This window comes from Podarcis bocagei (assembly GCF_964188305.1).
Source record: "Podarcis bocagei genome assembly, chromosome: 8".
NCBI classification, from domain to species: domain Eukaryota; kingdom Metazoa; phylum Chordata; class Lepidosauria; order Squamata; family Lacertidae; genus Podarcis; species Podarcis bocagei.
This window is the reverse complement of record NC_138133.1, coordinates 10,280,027-10,296,291: the sequence shown is the minus strand read 5'-3', so window position 1 is coordinate 10,296,291 and position 16,265 is coordinate 10,280,027.

Below are 16,265 nucleotides of genomic sequence, written 5' to 3'. Positions count from 1 at the left end.
CACCTAGTGAGTTTCTGGTTGAAGAGAGACCAGAAGTGGAGAAGTTTTTCTTTTCTTCTTAGATGCAAGTGGGCTTGTATATTTGACACACATTTCTACTACACAAATTTGTTTAATAATAATACAGACTCCCTACCATGTTTACTGCCATGGTATTCCCACCCATTTTGTACATTTTTGTATGTATAATTTTAATTTTGAATAAAACTTGACCTGGATCATGCATTGAAATTGCATGATAATCTGGTTGATAAAAATACAGCGAAACACACCTGAATTCAAATACTATATACCTGCGAGCTGTCGCAGGTGTTTCTGAAGTGTAATGACAGGGAGCCTGAAACATAGTTCCTTAAATGCCATTTCCAAATACGGTACAATTCCCTCCGCACGGAAAACTACATGTCAAGAGAAAGGATCCTAGTCTACCTTTGTCCCTGATATTTTACTTTTCTATGTGCAGGGGATGTGCTGCTGTTTTGTTGTGGAATGGAAGAAAATCCACCTGTGTGCATATTGTGGTATTGGTCAGATACCGGATGATGCTGATTGGAGTTTTAATACTGGCTTTCCGGGACTGATATTTTGCTACCTGCAGCAAAGGACAAGATGATGCCCACCCCAAAGTCCCATGTGCTTCAGCAGCAACAGCTGGCAATCAAGAGAGGGAAGGAAGGGAGATATTTTGCTATCCACCTCTCTATGGTGGCTTCTATTGACATTTCAGTAGCCCTAGGGAAAACTGCATATCCCAGGGTTCTCTACCAGAAGTTGCCAAACTTTTTGGGCCATGGTAAAAAGGTAAAGGGACCCCTGGCCGTTAGGTGCAGTCGCGGACAACTCTGGGGTTGCGGCGCTCATCTCGCTTTATTGGCCGAGGGAGCTGGCGTACAGCTTCCGGGTCATGTGGCCAGCATGACTAAGCCGCTTCTGGCGAAACAGAGTAGCGCACGGAAACACCGTTTACCTTCCTGCCGGAGTGGTACCTATTTATCTACTTGCACTTTGATGTGCTTTCAAACTGCTAGGTTGGCAGGAGCTATGACCGAGCAATGGGAGCTCACTCCATTGCAGGGATTTGAACCACCAACCTTCTGATCGGGAAGCCCTAGGCTCAGTGGTTTAGACCACAGTGCCACCCACATCCATGGGCCATAGTACACACTTGGAAATCTACACACCGACTTGCCCCACAATTACACAGTGATGTAAGCCTGCATTCACTCTCCATTCCCGCCACCTGTTTGTCTTGAGGGAAAAGGTGTTTTAGCTTTCTTCAACCCTAATGGTTTTGCTTTTCCTGCAGAGTGCAGCTGAAGGGAGGGAAGTGTAACCCCCCCGAAAAAAGCTGGACTCTTCAGAAATATCACCTGTCCCAAATATTATTGGGGGAAATATTGGAGCCAACAGAAGTCTTTTTTCAAGCCTAACTGCAGCAGGGAGGGAGGTCGATTTTGCTGTCCAGATCTGCCCCTCCCTTCAAATTGCCCCACATTGGAATTAGCTTGAAAGAAACCCTCAATGGGAGCTGTACTCCAAACATCTAGAATGCACCAGGTTGGGGAACCATATCATGAAGGGAACTGCCACATGAACCGAAGTCTCCTGATTCAGAAATTGTGGCTGCCATGTGACCACCATGGTCACATGCCTTGCAGGTGGGGCTGAACACACCATGCAGGCCCCCTCACTATGCTTACCATGTTTTATACAAGCAACACGTGAAGAGGGCTTGTGAGTAGATGCTTTTTGGCCTATCCTCCACCATCATTTTTGCCTCTCTTTTTCCTCTCTCACTTCCTGCTGTTGACTCTCCCTCTACTGAAATGTGGACCATAAGATCCTTGGGATGATAGAATCATCAGGTTGTAAAAGGTGAAAAAGGTAAAGGACCCCTGGGCGGTTAAGTCCAGTCAAAGGCAACTATGGGGTTGCAGCGCTCATCTCGCTTTCAGACCGAGGAAGCTGGCGTTGGTCCACAGACAACTTTCTGGGTCATGTGGCCAGCATGACTAAACCGCTTCTGGCGAAACGGGACACCGTGACGGAAACCAGAGCGCACGGAAACACCGTTTACCTTCCCGCTGCAGTGGTATGTATTTATCTACTTGCACTGGCGTGCTTTTGAACTTCTAGGTTGGCAGGAGCTGGGACAGAGCAACGGGAGCTAACCCCGTCGCAGGGATTTGAACCGCTGACCTTCTGATCAGCAAGCCCAAGAGGCTCAGTGGTTTAGACCACAGCACCAACCACAAGGGTCAGCTGATCCAACCCCCGGCAATGAAGGAAACTTTTGCCCAACATGGGGCTCAAACCCACGACTTGAGATTAAGGGTCTCATGCTCTACTGACTGCACTATCTTCACACTTTCCTGTCTTTCCCTCCTTTCTTTCCCTTTTTGGGGGGGAAATGTCATGTACATCAATGATGCAATAATAATACTATTCTTCCCACTCTGCCAATTGAAATCTAGGCATAGTATCTCATCACCCAGCACTGCCAATTGTGCATCCATAAGTAAAGAACTCTCTATTCTGGCCAGATGCTTTCAGCCTCTCTAACCATTCTTTGATTAATTGAGGTGAACCACCCTGTATAACAGGGTCAGCACACACAAGCTTTCATTATTTTCTTCATTTACATCAATTAGAATTATAGAGAGCCTGGGGCTACTCCTGACTTCTAAAAAAAACATGATCTATTTCTTGATGGTGTTTAAGTAGAGCACGGCAAGGGCTACATCATATTTCATTAACAAATAAAACTTTTATTTCTCCCATCAACAATACCAAGATTTATATATGGTGCATTGCTAAAGAAAGGCATTAACATCTATCATGCAAGGTGGCTGGAGTCAGAACGCTGGAGCTTGGGGCATTCTATCGCCATCAATCTAGACTGGAAAGAGAATTTCTTTTTTTTTTACTGACTCTAGTAAAGAGCAGAACAGCAGAGATTCTTTAAGAGTTTTTGAGATTCCTTGGTTACTGTACTATTGCATATCTAACTATGTGTGTGTATAAATATCCTCTCTCTAAGAGAAAATGCATGTTATATAATATTAATTCTAGGATATTCATATTACAATGGAAGTCTGGAATGCGATAACTGTGAGGCCAGCTTAGCCCAGCAGTTCCTCCCAATCATGGTGATGGCTGTATGTTGACACTCACAAGTGAATGCTGACAACCCCAGAATTGTGAATGTCTGAAAACAGATGTGCACTTGCTCCTTTTTCAGATACGGTGAAGTCTTGGCAATGATGCATACAGAAAACTCAACCTTGTGTTTTCAGAAATTTGTAAAATTTGTTTGCAGTTGTCAGCATTCACATTTTGGACATCCAGGATTCCACACACAAACTTCACTTCTCTCTCTCTCTCTCTCTCTCTCTCTCTCTCTCTCTCTCTCTCACACACACACACACACACACACACACACATATTCAGGAAGACAGACATATTTAGCAGGGGTTGTCAAGGCGGTGCCCTTCAGCAGTTGTTGGAACCCATCACCCCCAGCCAGCATGGCCAATGGCCAGGGATGATGGGAGTCCAACAACATCTTGAGGGCACAACATTGGCTATCCCTGATATATAATATAATTTTACAAACAATAAAATCAACTAAAAATTCTTGATCTAAATTATTTGCTTGGTTCACACCAGACCCTAAATAGTCTAAATAAATATGCAAGGACGCCGTTAACTAGCAGTCCAACTGATTAATGTTTACCCATAGCAATTGAAATTAACTATCACTAATTAACCAATTAAAGTTTAAGCTATTTTGCAGTCAGAGTTAAGCACGACTAAACAACGGAACAAGTTGTTTATAATTTGATTCCCATTGGTTTCTGAGAGTAGTCCTTGGATGAGATCCAAAATACCTACTTTAGGTGTCCCCAAGGCTTACAGGTCAATCCAGTCTAATCTCATCTACTCCATTTTAGGATCATCTCTCAACCAACTCAAGATCCACCCCGCCATTCATTAAACACTGTGTTAACATCAGAGCAATTCCCCAAACCCCTTATAAAGGTAAAGGTACCCCTGCCCGTACGGGCCAGTCTTGCCAGACTCTAGGGTTGTGTGCTCATCTCACTCTAGAGGCTGGGAGCCAGCGCTGTCCAAAGACACTTCCGGGTCACGTGGCCAGCGTGACAAGCTGCATCTGGAGAGCCAGCGCAGCACACGGAAACGCCGTTTACCTTCCCACTAGTAAGCGGTCCCTATTTATCTACTTGCACCCGGGGGTGCTTTCGAACTGCTAGGTTGGCAGGCGCTGGGACCGAACGACGGGAGCGCACCCCGCCGTGGGGATTCGAACCGCCAACCATGCAATCGGCAAGTCCTAGGCGCTGAGGTTTTACCCACAGCGCCACCCGCGTCCCACTCCTTATACTGGACTGCAAAAGGTTTGGATCAAGAGAAGGTGTCTCTTTTGCTGAGCTCTGCTGGCTGATCTGTAGAGGTTGGCTGGCAGGATCCTTGCCTACGAATCCAGCAGAAAGCCCCCAACTGAAACCCTGAGCTGGTTTCACAGGTGTTGCTGGTCACCATCAGGCCTGGAATTGCCACAGGAATTGGGCCCAGTCATCCTGCCTGACCTTCTGTCATGGCTGCCATGTATGGTGGGGCTATGGATGTGGTGGTGGCTCTGTTACTCCTCGGAGTCTCTGCAGCAGTGTGAGGTTCAGATTGTACCCTAATTCATTGATCATATAAGGATGATGGGAAGAAACCTACCTATGGAGTGCCCTAGACTCTGATTTTTTAAATAATACTTTCCTCCCTTGAGTGGCATTTGCCATCTCTTCATGGCATATCAAAAACAGAGTGTGATGCTCCCCTCAGTCTCAAAAGCTATGGCCTCCTGCAGCATGTGTCTGGGCATGGAAAGAAACACAAGCCCAAATTCCTTTAGGTACATGAGCTAATAACATGGGTCTCTGGTCTGCTAATCATACTGAGTGGGCACCTACATCAAGCAGACTGCCGCATCTTGCCGGCCGTAATTGCCTGGCATGGACTTTAAAGGCCTCTCGCCTTCACAGCTGAAGTACGATCCACATACCTTGTAAATTCCCAGAACGCTGCTTCATTTGACAGCAGTCCTACTCCAGTGTAAATCCTCGATCTGGGCCCATGACCTTAATTTCAGAACCGTGGAATGGATAGCCAGCTGGCTTGGCCCCAGCCGGAGCGTCTCCCTTCTCAGCCTTGCCGCTGCGGAGATCCATCAGTCATCCTCCTCCGACATGCATCTGTGACTCAAGCTGCTGTGCGTGCAAGAGCACACGTTACTCAGCAGAGTAAACACACAACAGATCAGGCTTGAAGCGTGAATACTATACTAAACTACGCATTTATTATACATAAATCAGGACAAAGAAAAACATGGCCTCTCTCCTTGTCGTTCTTCTCAGAGAGAGAAGAAACAAAAGCAATACAGAGCGGATGTTCCGCTCACAGCAATCTGTGCTGGAATGTAAACAGTCATGTGACATGTAACAATCCCACATATCTGCAGCAAGGGTGGAGTGGAATTCCCAACAATATGTACACACACACACTTTAATTTGTCACTCTACATTAACTGGAGGATGGTTTGGGGAAGTTGTTTTTCTGATTTTTAAAATATAAATTTGTAAATGTCGAGAGCGCTGTGGTATGAAAGGTGGGTTATTAGTCTTGAATTCTGTTAATTGTCTGTCACTTTATCTTATGGGCCAAAGAGGCAATACCTTTGTCAGTGAGAATATAAGGAAAAGAAGATTGCATACTGTGCTGACCAGGTGAAAGGTAGTGAGCGCATGAGGAAATGGCACGCCATGCAGAAATTAAGAACCAAAAATGGATTCATGAACATCTCCAATATCTCCAAAGGGCAGAATTTGCTTCGATGGATAAGTGTCCACACCTCTGAATAGCTCCTCTGTTTCCACAGAAAGCCAAGCTCAATCCAAATTTGCATCTTCACAGTTTCCCTCCATAGAAGACAGGTTGGTATGGATTAGACTTCTCCATACAAGGGTCTTAATCTCTTAGCAGATTCATTCCCAGACAAAGACAAAGACATCACAGGCTTCGGAGCCTAGTCAAAAGTCCAAGTTGCCGTGTGCTCACGCACAGCATTGTATGTGGCAGAACAACAAAATATTATTAAAATATTTATAGAAGAAATTAATTTAGAAAAGTATGACTCAGCTGAGAGAGCACTCTGCCAGACTAAAATGTTCAGTAAATAACACTGTATAAGGAAGAGGCTTCCTACACAATGAGCTTGGTGGAATTGCTTTCCTAATAATTCTGGATTGCTACAGTCATCTGACATAGCTTTTTATTGATTAGGTTATACTTTTTTTTAGGAAGAAGAAGCGTGAAGTAGACGTTGGAATGGAAACATTCCTGAGGCTTTCTGTTGACAGGTGAGCTTTATTAATCATAATGCAAGCAATCAAATCCACTAACCATTGTACTTCTCATTCTCGTAACACCACAACTGGAGGTATTTGAAACCACAACTTCTCCAAAATGTAGCAAAGGGTATTTTAGCTGAAATGCTACCATGCAACACCAGGGAAACATTTACATGTTGCTTTTGGGTGTCTGTAGTTACGTGTGGTAATAAAGTTCTATACAGGCAACTGGATCTCCTGCCTATTGATCCAGCAATATATGAAATAATTATAGGCTCTTTTTGTATCAGATATTCTGAGTGTTAAAGTCCCATTCATTTTGTGTGAGCACGTTTATTTTTTAACAGAACTTTGCCCTGAATTGATATTGTAATGACTCTTGTAATTTTGCTCTTTTTTGTTATCTGATCAGATATGTTTGATATAGACAGTAACTTTGAACACACAGGTTTTTCCCCTGTAGATTTTGACAGAGTGCTGTTATTTCCTGTATAATAACAGTTTCAATTTCCTGCTCACCATCTTAGGGTTTGTTTGTTTTTTTTAAAAAAACCTGCAATCGCAAAATAAAATCTTCAGGGAAGACTGAGTATGGTTAGAGCTACATAGATGGCTGATTAAGGAAGCGATTATCTTCCTTCTTTGCCCTTAAGGCATAATACCAAAATGATTACATACATTCTCCTTTACTTGATTTACAAGGGGCCGGGGGACGATAGTTCTCTCAGTTTTTCTGGTCAACCAAATCGGGGTCTCTTTTTCCCTCTAGCGTCTGCCCACAGTTAGGCCTCACAACCATAGTCTGGCATTCTGGAGGAAATGACAGCAATATCACAGTTGACAACATAATCCACATAGGTTCAGTTGTCTGGTGATGCTGTTCTGTAGATCAGCCTTCCTCTGCCTGATGTTCTGTAGATGATTTAGACTTTAATCCCCATCAGTCCTTACCACTGGTCGTGTTGGCTGGGGATGATGAGAGCTGGAGCCCAGCAAGATTTGGAGGGCACCAGCTAGAAGAAGGCTGCTGAAGGTCAGTTATTTTACAATGGGTTCCAACATAATTTTCAACACTCTCCTTATCTTCATTCCTCACCTGGGGATGGGGGGAGTCTAAGACAAGAATGGAACTCCCTCGGATGAAGCTCAGAGTATAGTTAGATAGTTTGCAGAGACATCACTGGTGTTCAGTTGTACAGTGTTGTGAAGTGTCATTTCCTGTTCTCAGAACATTCTGTAGACCAAGTGTTCGACAATAGCAGAACGGGAGGCCTCAAGGCATCCAAGGCATTAAATGATCTCGGCACACATCACAGGCAGAGAGTAGCGTCACCGTCCACTAAACAACTAGTTAGGAGATGAGCCACCCTTCTTAGCAATCAACGTTTCAGTTGCCCAGTTCACAGGACATGAAGCAACGGGACCTGACCCTTCTCTAAACAATGATATTGAAAATGGGTGAAATGGGAGGACAGTAAGTCCACTAAATAGTTGGATGCAGAAGCAACTTGCTTGGTGGGGAGGAGACAGAAACCTAGCTTTGCACAGCAGTGGGGTCACTGTTGCTTATCGGAAGGAGAGAGTGAGGGACCAGGTGGCAAGCATGTCACTGCAGGATGGATGCACTGCTGGGAGCACTGGATTGGCTCCACTGGTACACCTGCACTGAACTGACCTTGCTGCCACTTCATCACTTCCCCTCTCCCAGTTAGCTAAAGCAACTCCACTGGCTGTGCTAAGTGATTGCGGAAATCAGTTGCAGAGCCCAAAATAGCTATCATTTGCTTAGTTCCAGCAAGAGCTTTTGGCATCCAACCAGTTCCTGCAAGATATGGGAGACGGTTGCTTGGCAGGCACCCTAAGGCTGGGGAAGCTTTTTCAGAATGATGGAAATACATATTGTCTGGCTGCCTGGATCTCAGAGGTGCTGCAGGGGATGCCACAACTATTATTTAGAATGGAGCACAAGAGGCGGGGGGCACCAAAATTTGAGATCCCAAGGTCTGCTATTGTGGGGGGACAAAGAATTGGCAGGTAAATCCTCTCTCACTTGCCCTTTTTCTTTTCTTTTTTAAAATAATTTTATTGAATGATTTTATGTTACAAAAAACAATACAACCATACTACCAGTAAATATAATTAAGAAATAAAAATTACATACATCAATATTTAGTTTGTTATTTGTTATTTACTGTCTTATTTCCTCCCAAACATTCCATACAAAAACACACATGTGTGCAGACACCCACACACCGCACACAAAATGATAAAAATGAAAGTAAATATTTTTCCCCCTTTTATCTTCCAAAATCTTTTCTTCAACTTTGACTTCCTGTCAAGTCCCTTTGCATATATTTTATCTTACAATCGATTGTACACAAAACAATAAACCTTTCTATATAAATTTTCCAATACATTCTGAAAACATAATAAATCCTTAATTGTTGTCCACCTCCTTTGAGTTCCTTTATCACTTGAATGTTAGCATGGAGTCAAAACTATTATTGTATTTTTGAACATATCTTCTATAACCATCCCATTTTTCGCAAATTTTTGCTTTGAGTTTCCTCTGAGTTTGCTAGTCAATTGAGCCATCTCCACCAATTCCTGTAATTTGATTTGCATGTCGAGGTCCCCAGGTCCACCCCCATAAATCACACATCACACAGAAGTTTTTGTTTAAGATTTTTGGCATAATTTTGGCCACAACTTTATTAAAATACAAATTTGTGAGTGGTTGCGTAGGCATTGGTTGTGACTATCTGCCCCCACCATGGGGGACAGACTGACATTCCGCACGATGCGAAAGTCAGAATGGGGGAATACACTTGGGGGTTACGCGGAGCAGGGAACCTGCCCTCACCCCAAATGCAACCAGGAGCTCATTGCTATGGCCCGAGCCCCCTTGACAGAGCGGACAAGCAATAGTTAGCCCCCAATTCCTTTAACAGAATCCCTTGCAGCAGCAGCATTAGAGGGGCAGGCACAGCCAATCCATGCCCCTCAACCAACCAAACCATAAACCAATGCCTAACCACGAACCTTACAAGTTGTGACGATTTGCTACGCAGTAGGCAAAAACCAAATGGCCCCAGCCAATTAGCCAGATGGACAAAATTCCTACCAGGCCCCCCTCCAAAGCAGACGACCCCATGACAGGCATAGCAAGGTCAAAGCGAACAACCCTAATTCTAGGGAGGGAGGGACGGGCAATCTGATGCACGGGCGAAAAGAGGAAGCCCTAGCCTCGTGCAAGGAGTTTTACTATTTCTGGCTGTCAATCAAAAAATGGCAACATTAACTTCTTCCCAACAACAAGGGAAGCCCCAATCGTATCAGTGGCCAACGATCAATTAGCCCGCCCCCCAACTTTGGAGTGTCCTGGCGGCCCCCACCGCAACACGTGCTCTCCATGAAGGAGAACACGCTTTCCCAATCTGTTATTCCACTTGCTCCTTTTCTTTTGCAACCTGGTCTCCAGCCCATTTCCCCTTGGCTTCTCTTTTGGACATGTGTTTGCCTAGGCTGGCAGTATGTGTAGAGGAGACTGCAATGAACTTTGGGTGCTTCAATCTTGCAGTTTATTTATTTTACATTCTGCGCTCTGCACCAGGGATGCTACCAATGTCCATGATTTATGCCTCCTGATGAGGAAACCACATATTCACTGCTGCAGATAAGTGTCCTGATGGGCTGCAATCTTGAGAATATTAGCATCACAAATATGGAAAAGGGGGGGGGAAAGATCGCTGGATCTACAGGGTATTGCACATTTAGGCTCATTTGCATGCTATGCACAATGAACTGGATCTATATTATATTCCAAGATATCTGTGCTTTTGAATGAATAAGTAAAATAAAAACAGAAACACACAAAAATCAAAGGAAACCATTAAAAAAACAGCTCTAAAATCCATTAAAATCCAACAAAAACACATACGCAGAGAGTTAAAATACTTCACGGGGCAAAATTGTGATACACGCCATGGACAATACCAGTTCAGATCTTGGTTATAGTTCCTTAGAGAGATATCTGAGAATGGGGACCAAAATGCACAATTAAACCAAATGTGGGAAATAATTTGCCTGCAATGTGTCACAGTTACTTTGACCAGCATTTCAAAAATAGCATGTCTCCTGTTGTAGGTATGTGTTCTGAAGATGTGGTGTTGGTGCAAGAAATAGAATTCTTTGCACAAATGGAAGTCTGCTTCATACATCCCAGCACTGCACTCTTTTCGTTGTTGTTAAAAGAATAGATCCTTTTTGCTCTTGCAATATTTTTATGAATCCATGCGTCAAAAGTGATGGTTAGATCTATCTATCTATCAGCATTTTGTTTGGGAGATACATGATTCATCATGTCAAGTGCCTTCATGTTTAATGCTCACTCTAAGCATGCGTGGCTCCCTCTTTGTTTTACATTTTCAGCACCCGCACTTGTCTCAGTGCTCTGCTAGAGGTTAGCTTGGCTGGTGTTATTACCCCTGAAGAAACGCAAGATGACAATGTCCTTATACGAGAGCTATGAGATTACCAGATAAACTTCTGTCACTCTGAAAGGAAACCTTTATGCTGAGAAAGATGCACGATGCAATCTCCCTGTACACAAGGACGGGGACAATGTTAAATCAGTGGTGCCATGGCAGAAAGGAACATGGCTCCAAATTTCTAAAAACAAAAGAAAACTAAACCCTCGTACATTGCACACCAGACTTTTGTTTATTTCCAAAAAGTGTTCAAAGTGCTTCCTGTCTTTGTAAGTTGCTTTCGCCACTTTTGCAAGGAAACAACAGCAACCACTTAAATTTGGTGTTGGCAAATATTTGATCTCATAGATGCAACACATATTTGTGGCTTTTGTTTCAGTGAATGAAAAATGCATATTTGCAGTTGTGGATAAATTTTCCAGAATTGCTGTTGTGGGTCTGTAAAAGAGAAACAATAAGTGGGATTGACCTAATGAGCACTGTGTATTGACTTTTGCTTACACAGTGGGGCTCCCCCTCCCCCACAACCCCCCTTGAAATTGGCTGGTGGGGGAGGGGGTTGGAAGAACCCCCAGACAGCACAGGGGGAGATGGGAAGGGGCATCATTCTGCTTGGCAATCTGAAATCCTTTTGCAGATGGAGCATTTGTCATAGCACAAAAAAGGATTCAAGCTGTGCACAATAAGCCTACTGTACAGTATATGCACACCAATGTGGTGCTCTCCAGATGTTTTGGACTACAGTTCCCACAATTCCTGGCTGTTGAGCATATTATGTGAGGCTGGTGGGAGTTGTAGTCCGCAACAGCTGGAGGGTGCCATATTGGCATCCCTTGATGTACAGTAATGCCAGGATCTGAAGAAATATGAAAAACAAAACAACCCACAATCCTCACAGCACAAAGATTGCATAATCACTTTGGATAAATGCCCCCGCCCATTAGGCATGGAAGAGAAGTTATTTGGTCTTCAGTTTAATGTGAACCTCCCTTAATTCGGACTACGTGAACCAATTTGTAGCCAACCATGGAAATTCATACTTTCCTGAATTTTGCAATGCAGTTCTCCAAGCAAAAACAAAATGTTCAAAAAGTAAATTTTTAATTATACTGTTTTAACGCTTTGGAATTTGCCTCCCTGGGCCCCTTTGGAAGGAAGAATAGAATATAATTTTAATAAAATACAAAATAACATATATGGATTTTTGTGAGGATTTTTAAAAAATAAAATTCAGAATGATGAAAAATTGCAGAAAACTGAATTTAAGATATGAACTGACAGATTTGTCCATTCCCACCCTAAATGCAATTTCAGTTTGGTGAATTGGATCAAAAGAGAATTTAAAGAAGGTGTCACCTATCCCAAATTCTTACAGCCCAATGTTTACTTTGAAGTAAATCCTTGTAGAGGTTGCTCAGAATTGAAACTCTGGCAGTATTTGAAAGGCATGACAAGAATGCCAAATGATTGTAGGTTTCTTTATTTGGCCAAAACATGCATAACAATAAAATGAAGACCATGAAATGTCCAAAATATGAAACAATTATAAAGCAAAAGCAGGAATAATATGTCAATAAAAACTGGAACCCTCTTTAAAATAATTGTATTATATTATTTATTTGAGGAATTTAACAACTACCTTCAATAAGCTTCTAGGGCCTCTAACAATGAATGAACCTAGTTAATATCTGTCTGCAATTCCAAAACCCTTTAGTAGTTTCCTAAAAGTCTGAAGGGGTTATGTCTAACCAATCTCACTAAAATGGAGATGCCATGGGGAAGGAAGGTCTACCTTAGTATAAGCAGTTGTACATTTTCATACATATGGGGGTGATTATAGTTGTTTATTCCTGTCTTTCTCACACAATGGAGCCCAAGACAGAATGCACAGGGTACCAAGATAATCTCTCATCCAGGTATAGACCAAATCCAAACATGCCTAGATTAAGCAAGGTTGCTATATCATGTACACTTCATCATCATCATCATCATCATCATCATCATCATCATCATCATCATCATAATTTATTTATACCCCACCCATCTGGCTGGGTTTCCCCAGCCACTCTGGGCATCTTCCAACAAAAGATTAAAAATACATTAAAACATCAGTCATTAAAAACTTCCCTAAACAGGGCTGCCTTAAGATGTCTTCAAAACATCAGATAGTTGTTTATTTCTTTGACATCTGATAGGAGGGCATTCCACAGGGTGGGATCCACTACTGAGAAGACCCTCTGCCTGGTTCCCTGTAACTTGACTTCTCTCAGTGAGGGAACTGCCAGAAGGCTGGACCTCAGTGCTGGACCTCAGTGTCCTGGTAGAATGATGGGGGTGGAGACGCACCTTCAGGTATACTGGGCCGAGGCCGTTTAGGGCTTTAAAGGTCAGCACCAACACTTTGAATTGTGCTTGAAAACATACTGGGAGCCACTCCGAGTCACCAGTCTAGCTGCCGCATTCTGGATTAATTGCAGTTTCCGGGTCACCTTCCAAGGTATCCCCACGTAGAGCACATTGCAGTAGTTCAAGCGGAAGATAACTAGAGCGTGCACCACTCTGGCAAGACAGTCCATGGGCAGGTAGGGTCTCAGCCTGTGTACCAGACAGAGCTGGTAGACAGCTGCCATGGACACAGAATTGACCTATGCCTCCATGGACAACTGTGAGTACAAAATGACTCCCAGGCTGCGCACCTGGTCCTTCAGGGATACAGTTGCCCCATTCAGGACCAGGGAGTCCCCCGCCCCCTCCCGCCCCCTGTCCCTTATATGCAATTCTATTTATGGCTGCAAGAATTGGGTGGGATGGGGAGTGACAGAACCATGGCAGTTCTTGCTGTCTCATTTATTTAGAATGGGCATTCCACTCTCATTTGTATACCTTGGCACCTGATGCTATATGATAAGAGGGGAACTATCTAGACATTTCTGTCTAGCTTTTGGAATGTCACCCACACTCATTGGAATCTGGCAGAGTTTAAGCTTGAAGCACGGGTTGTGCTGTGGTCTAAACCACTGAGCCTAGGGCTTGCTGATTGGTAGGTCAGCAGTTCTAATCCCCTTGACGGGGTGAACTCCCGTTGCTCGGTCCCAGCTCCTGCCAACCTAGCAGTTCGAAAGCACGTCAAAGTGCAAGTAGATAAATAGGTACCGCTACGGCGGGAAGGTAAATGGTGTTTCCGTGTGCTGCTCTGGTTTTGCCAGAAGTGGCTTAGTCATGCTGGCCACAGCAGACAAATGCCAGCTCCCTCGGCCAGTAAAGCAAGATGAGTGCTGCAACCCCAGAGTTGTTTGCAACTAGACTTAACTGTCAGGGGTCCTTTACCTTTCCCTTTTAAAGCTTGAAGCAGTTTAAGTTTGGGGAGCAGGAGGAGAAAGAAACAGAGAGCTGGGTTGCCCCCCCCCCCCGAGTAAGCTCAAACTAGGAACTGGCTTAAGGGGAAATAGTCTGAGTCAGGAATAACAGCCATGCTGCCTGCTTTAGCAGCGCTTACTTCCGCATTCTCTGTGTGTAGATCTGCAAACATATTTTTCAAAGACTCCATAATTTTCCAGGCCTATCTTATTCTCAGGAAACAGGCCTTGCTAAAAGGCTGGCCCTAAAAGCTACCGGTCCTTTTAAATAATAATGTTTTATCCATATTTTTGTGTAAAGATTATGAGTGCTTCTCCAGGGTGTTTTTTCCAACTAGGTTTCAGATAGGTTAGTTTGGGGATTTTTTTCTTCAATTAAGTTATTTGCCTTCATTGAGAGGGTTCCCATGCGTTAGCGAGCTGGTAGTTCATCACTGTGAGTGATTATTGGAGTGATCACTTCAAGTTAACTGTTGGCTATCACTGACAAGAGGGCCACTCAATAAAACATGAATTAGTTTAGGCTCCATTCAGCTCAATTTGTTGCTCTAAGTTACCTTTTGTGAGTTACAATATCCACTTCCCGGCAGGGGAAAAAAAATCTTACTAAATCACAGCAGCAGCCAATTTCAGTCATGAGCCATGCCGGGTTGCCCTTTCCTTGAGCTGTCACTCAAGTCAATCCTTTTCATTAAATACTTCACACTCCTTCCTACGAAGGGTGACGGATGACAAAATATTACATGTCCACGCCATTATATGATAGGATAACTGTACACTTCATTTTTTCATGGCTTTAAGTTGCTACAGATAAACACAGGCATTGATGTTATGGTTAGCGGAAGCTATGCCAGCTCACCCAGCCAAAAGGTGGGAACCCACCACATCCCCGTCCATCTTTGGAACGAAAGACAGTTATGCATTTATATGGGAGGCCGTGAAGAGGCAACTCCAGCCATTTGTGCAAATTTAACCTGGTTCCTATTGCTGGATGGACAGTGTGATGGCCTGGGATTCGGATGCTGAACCTGAGGAATCCCAGCCTGCACAGGATTCCTCGCCTCCAGACCCAACTGAGCCGGGGCTGGGGCCTGAGCCTGAAGGGTCCTCACCTGTGCTGGATCCTCAGGTGCAGGCACCAGCTGAGTCTGCTTGGGCTCCTGAGGTGATGGAGGACCCATTGCCTGCAGGTACTCCACTCTCAGCCCCGTCAGAGGAAGCGGAGGTTGCCTCTGGGTCCGGTAACCCTCCAGCCTCTCCTGAGCTGCAGAGGCTCAGGGCAGAGAGGCAGAGGGAACTAAGTTCCTGCAGGAGGAGTGCTCGCCTCCAGGCCAGGAGAGGCGAGTCACCTGAGGATCGGGGCCGCCCTGTGCTTCGGGGCAGATAAAAGCGAGCCAGCCCCAGTCCCAAGTTGTGGGAGCAACTTCGTTGGTTGACAGTTCCTGCCTGAACCCCGTCCTGCTATCCTGCCGGAGCTCCTGACCTCACCCGACTACCTGCCCTGCATCCAGCTTCAACTTTTACGGACTGCCTCCATACTGCACCTTGGACCAGACTCATACCTCACCTCTCGGTTAGCCCACAGGACCAGCACAGACAAGGTGTTTGAGTAAAGCACTCCTGAGTGGAAAGGCAAGAAGAAGGGAAAAGATTAAGCCACATACCGCATTTTTTGCACCATAACACTCACTTTTTTCCTCCTAGAAAGTAAGGGGAAATGTCTGTGCGTGTTATGGAGGGAATGCCTATGGGTGGCGGGGGGATCTGCTGCAGCCGTGAGCAGAGGATCCATGGTTCCCCTTCCTTCCCTCCTCCGTGGCTCGCTTTGAAACAGCAAAGCGGGAGAGGAGCCGCTTACACAAGTGTAAGCGACTCCTGTCTGGTTGGCTGCTTTAAACCGTGCTCTCTGTCCCTCTCTCCTCCCCACTCAGCTCGCTAAATAGCAGCAAAACTTTTCAGCTCTCTAAGCCGGGGAGGAGGGAGAGAAGCAGAGCCTG